The following is a 6,276-nucleotide window of genomic DNA, read 5'->3' on the forward strand; positions in this document are numbered from 1 at the left end:
CCCAACTCCTGTACCTGGCATAGCGTGTTCTGACTGAATAGACCAGACCAGGCTGGACTATTCCAGTTGGAAAGGACCTACAGCAATCATCTTGTCCACCTGCCTGACCAAGTCAGGCTGAACCTTGTGCAAATGTCCTCTCAAACATTGGCAGGCTTGGGACACCGACCACCTCTCTAGGAAGCTTGTTTCAGTGATTGAGCACCCTCTTGGTAAAGAAATTCTTCCTAATGTCCAGTCTAAACCTCCCCTGGTGCAGCTTTGAGCCATTCCCATGCATCCAGTCACTGGGGACCAGGGAGAAGAGTTCAGCACCTCCCTTTCCACTTCCACTCCTCAGGAAGCTGTGCAGAGCAACGAGGTTGCCCCTCAGCCTCTACACACACAGTGCACATGTGTAAGGGATAAATAAGATCAGATAATCAGATAAACCAGGTAGTTTTGCTTACCTTGACCTTAAGTAGTGGATGTAACATCTTCCCTTTGCATATGACACCATTGTATTACTGTTGGCGTATCCCCTCAATGACAATGCGGCATATAAAGTGAATAAATCATTTATCCTTTTAGAATAAGCCACAGAGAATGATATTTGGAATAGGGAGAGAGGATCTGAAAGTTACACCTTCAGCCAGTGTAAATTATCATCAAAATTATCCTGCAGCAACTATTCTGCTGATGAAAAGGCAAAGCGTTCTGTTAAGAACCTTGTGCAAATGTCCTCTCAAACATTGGCAGGCTTGGGACACCGACCACCTCTCTAGGAAGCTTGTTTCAGTGATTGAGCACCCTCTTGGTAAAGAAATTCTTCCTAATGTCCAGTCTAAACCTCCCCTGGTGCAGCTTTGAGCCATTCCCATGCATCCAGTCACTGGGGACCAGGGAGAAGAGTTCAGCACCTCCCTTTCCACTTCCACTCCTCAGGAAGCTGTGCAGAGCAACGAGGTTGCCCCTCAGCCTCTACACACACAGTGCACATGTGTAAGGGATAAATAAGATCAGATAATCAGATAAACCAGGTAGTTTTGCTTACCTTGACCTTAAGTAGTGGATGTAACATCTTCCCTTTGCATATGACACCATTGTATTACTGTTGGCGTATCCCCTCAATGACAATGCGGCATATAAAGTGAATAAATCATTTATCCTTTTAGAATAAGCCACAGAGAATGATATTTGGAATAGGGAGAGAGGATCTGAAAGTTACACCTTCAGCCAGTGTAAATTATCATCAAAATTATCCTGCAGCAACTATTCTTCAGGCTCAAAAATATTTTAGAGCTTTCATACTCCTTTGATATTTCCCCTCAAGTTACAGACAGGGCAAAGACCCACGTGGATGTGAGATTAAAATTGTAAATTTCACTTCATAGAATTTGGAGTATTAAGTCTCTTACTCAGCTTTGAAACTCTGATGTAGATTGCTCATGGATAGTTATCTTCATAACTATTTTGGGATTATTTCCACCTTGAAAAATGTGCTAAATGGGGTGGGTCCATAGTGTTTGACAAGTCAGAAGCCAGGCCTGTTCATTATTCTCTGCATTTATTCCTACTTGTGGCAGTTGGAGTTGTAGCTGGATGTTACAAAAGACAGATACTTTATGAAGCCAAAAGCGTAAATATAAAGACAATTCAGACCTTGCAATAATGGTCTTTTCCCTGTTACGCCAAAATGAAAAAAAAAGAAAAAAACAACCCTTATCATAACTTATAAAAGAAAGCCGTGTATTTTTGCTGTATGGTACAGTGGAGCTCAACATAATGAATCACCAATTCAAATGGAAAAAGAGGCAGATTCAATATATACGAGAATCTCAGTTTTTATAGAATGCCTGGAGTGGTCTAAGTATCTAAAAACGTGTGTAATGGAAAGAGGCTTAGCAGAGATTTCCCACAAAGATTTGTACTTCTGTTTCACCTGGCAGGATTTGTTGCAGCTAATCTTGCCACCTTGCCTAATAAGTGCACCACGAAAACCTGTTATTCAATTCGGGTTGCTTTAACAACTTTTCGAGTGTTTTATTGAACCGCTATATTTTTAGGACAAAGTCAAAAAAAAGATGCAAAATAAAAAGGCACAGAAGCATCTAAGCGCCATCGATGTGCTCAGTAAAGCTGGGAGTTGACACTGGGTTTGAGAAGTGTGTATGAGATGGTGCCTTTGATCATCTTACTGGAAAGAGTTGTGCTGTGCATTTACTCTCACAATTCACAAATTGTTCTGAAAAACCCTTTAATATTAACCAGCCCTTACTGGAAACAGTTGTTGTGCTATGCATTTACGCTCATGATTCACAAACTGTTCTGAAAAACCCTTTAATATTAACCAGCTCTGAGGCAACTTTGTCTTTGTTTGGCTTTGAGCTTTTTTTTGCTGAGGGAGGATGAGGGGATGACCATGTTAAGAGACTTGCTGTAATGTTTTAGAGTTGTAGGGGACTGTAGCCATGTTTCCATCGTGGTATTTAGGGCTTAAGCACAAAAAGTTATTCATTTTCAGGAAGTCTAAGAAGTTAGGTGATAGACATTTAGTTTTTATCACTAATTTTTAGATCTGATCCAACCCTAACATTTTTATTTAAAAGAATAAAAAGCCACCAATCTCGTCAAATAAAGTTGAGGTCCCACCTGGAGAAAAGGAGGCTGAGGGGAGACCTTCTCGCTCTCTCCAACTCCCTGAAAGGAGGGTGTAGCCAGGGGGGGTCGGTCTCTTCTCCCAAGGAACAGGCCATGGGACAAGAGGAAACGGCCTCAAGTTGCACCAGGGGAGGTTCAGATTGGAGATTAGGAACAGTTTTTACATGGAAAGGGTTATTGCACATTGGAATGGGGCTGCCCACGGAAGTGATGGAGTCACCATCCCTGGAAGGATTTAAAAGACAGGTAGACATGGTCGTTAGAGACATGGATTAGTGATGGTTTTTGTCAGTGTTGGGTTGATGTTGGGTTGAGTTGGGACCTGATGATCTGAAAGGTCCCTTCCAACCCAGGCAATTCTATGATTCTAAGTAATACTACAGCACGACAAATCTCTTCATGTCAAACACATCATAATTTTACATGTTTTGGAATAGAAGTAAGCATTTCCCAGTCATTACTCATGGACCATTTATGAAATACATGGGGGTGGGTGGCAGCAGAGATGATGTGATGGTGCGTGCCGGTGTTGTCCCTGGTGTGGAGGGTGTGTTACAGGAGAGGGACACTCAGTCTCTGGTATTACATGGGCGTGTGTCTTTGTAAGCCAAAGAGGAGATTCCTCACTGGGTAAATATGCCAGTTTATTGACAAAACCAGAATGCCTTCTGAGATGTCTGCCACAACTCAACAGAAATACTGTGAAGTTGAGTTCTTTACTCAGAACACATGGGAAACAAGAAAAAAATCCCAAACCTTTAAATTAAGACTTTCTTCTGGAGGTCTACATTTCTTACTAAAGGACATATTGCTACTTATTAAAAAAAAAAAGAAAGGAAAGTAAAACTGTTTTCAGTGGTGATAGTAGTTTGAGATTTGTTTTTATTTTCAGGAAGGCTTTTACAGAAATAACCTTGATTTTATAGGCTTGTATTCTATTTTATACCACAATCAGAAAGAATGATTGCATTTAATATGGAGAGCTGAACAATTAACAGAGTTAATAGTCTTAAAGATAAGATAGGAATGCTTTCTGGATGTGACTGTAAGGTCATCAGATTTAAAGAAAAAACCCAACAAAACCACATGAGCAAAGCCATCATTGTGTAACTTTCTCTTCCTTCACAATTACTGAAAAAATTTATTTTGAAAACTCATTTCTCACTGAAGTTTACAGTGTCATTTATCTCCGAGGAGTGGTTCACAGTTTGACTAATTGTACAATTTTAAAACTTCTGCTTACCTAAGGCTAATATTTCTTTGCTGTCAGTAGTGGATGACTTGAGTTGGAATTTGAAAGAACATCTCAGACAACAGGCTGCAAAGTCATTCAGAATTTGGGGAACGGTGTACATGACCAATATGAAACAAAACCTCTGTCTGGGGGTCTGGATACTGCTCAACATAATAAAGTTTGGACCGATGTAGGATCAAAAGCTGTTAATCATCAGCTTCTTCCCTCAACTGCTCTGATTGTAGGACTGCATTCTGAGCCCCCTGAGGCAGAAAGTATATTAATATTTTACAGTAGTCATTTAGTATACATTAATTGTTTATTGTTTACTTCATGATGCCGAAAATCCCCCAGAAAGCACATTTTTACAAATGCAAGATTTGGCTGTAAGAAGTTTCCATAGCAAAACAGAGGAAAAAATAGTAAAAAGAATGTCTTTCCGGTAGTGCACATTTTTCCATATTAAAAAATCAATTGAAATGAGTTTTTATATGACAGAAGTATGAAGGGTCAATTCATTCCCTCTCTTTAGTAGTCACTGAGGGACCCGTTTTGGCAGCTCTGAAGAAGTTCTGCTAACAGCGGTGGGAATAGCAGGGTTTGATCATATCATACATGATATCTTCCATCTTCCGTTCATCCTTTTCTTTTAAATTCCCTCAAAAACATTTACCAGAATGTTTTTGGGACTGGAGTTTTGAAATACAACTCAGCTAGTCTTAGATATGTTTGTGTTTGTGCAACGTACTATTTTGGGATGAAAAAGCCAGAGATTATTTATAGAAAATCTTATTAAAACCTATGCACTAAGGAAAAAAGATAGTTCTGGTTAACATATACACTTTTGTATATTATTTTAAGTAGCATATTTAATGCAATGAATCATTTGTCGTGTAACTAATAACCAGTTTTGTAGCAAATACTACACAAATTACTAGTTACACATTTCTCGTGTAACTAGTAACCAGTTTTGTAGCAAATACTACACAAATACAACAAATTCTGCTGCTGCTGAAACTTCAAATTGAACCATTGTGTAGCCTAAAATTACTCCATCTCATGATGACACTATTGTGATTTCCTAAACAAATATGAGCTGTCAACAAATAGCTTTTCATCACTCTTAATTTAATAGGCTTCTTTAAGAGAAATTTAAAATTATTAGCTATGGTTAAAGACAGTGAAACTTTGTAAACTTCCAGTACTGTGAAATGACACTTTCTGAGAATATCTTCCGTGATTGTAGGCATGAAATATTCTAATATTTGTCATATATTATAAAATTCCCATATTTTATTTATCTTCTGTAGTATATAGGAATTATTTGTGTCTACACTGGGCATTAATAAATGTGCTATTCATATGAAGGCAGAAAATAATGTTTGCCCTTTTTAAAGTAGTAACTTTGCAGGTTTTTTTTGATATCTCATGGAATATAATAATGGATGAGTGGTTTAAAGGAAAAGGAATAGTGGTGAGTTGAAAATCTGAGACCCTCCCAAATCTGCAGAGAATTGGTGCAAGCAGTACTATGATGGTAAATGCTCTTTGGTTTTGGGATTGCTCTGTCTCTGGTACAAGAATCCTGTTGTCATAATTATGTGGACATTAATATATTCCACTGGAGTCAGGAGGACTGGCCTGAGACTGCATCTCTGTGTCCACAAGGAGACAAGATCATTTGTGCCTCTCAGGTAACTCTGGGGACTTGAAAAGTAGAAGGATGAATTTTGAAAGGCTTCTTTTTCTAGGTCTTTTCCTGTAAATTTTCATTCCTTCCTTTTTTTTCTTTTTTTCTTCTTTTTAAAATCAAGGTATTGTTTTTTATGGTGCCATTTTGCATCTCCTTTTACTGAACAGCAACTGGAGGCACTCCTTCCATTCAAGCAAGCATTTCAGTGCTGTCTATACAGATAATGGCTCTTGTTAATTAAATGTAAACTGGGCAGTTTTCCTACCTATGTAAACTTTAACTAATTAATCTGTTGTTCAGCAGTGTAAAGGGTAGTTTTCTGTAAAGACTTTATTGAGATGTAATAACATTTGAAATTCCGCTATCGGAAGCACCTGGTTAGAAAGGGAAATTTAGCTCTCTCTTTTGCACAGATTCAAGCAGCTTTACAGGAGGGTTTTTAACTGGGTCTGTACGTGCCACGTGTACCCACTGATGAGCAGTGGACCTACTTTGCTGCTGTTAAAGCCCCCTGACAGTTGTCAAAACAAGAAGTTTTGCAGCTGCCCTTAAAAATGTGATGATGGATGTTTTGGGTATGAGGTTAGTCCATAATCATGTCAAAGTTCTTTATTGTTCTGAAGAGGGAGAGCAAAATGACATATGGACCTACAGCCTCTCTACATCGAACAACCGGAGTAGGTTGTTAAGGGCAGGTGTCAAGAGGATG

This window comes from Calidris pugnax, unplaced genomic scaffold, assembly GCF_001431845.1.
Source record: "Calidris pugnax isolate Ruff unplaced genomic scaffold, ASM143184v1 scaffold61, whole genome shotgun sequence".
In the NCBI taxonomy this organism is placed as follows: Eukaryota; Metazoa; Chordata; class Aves; order Charadriiformes; family Scolopacidae; genus Calidris; species Calidris pugnax.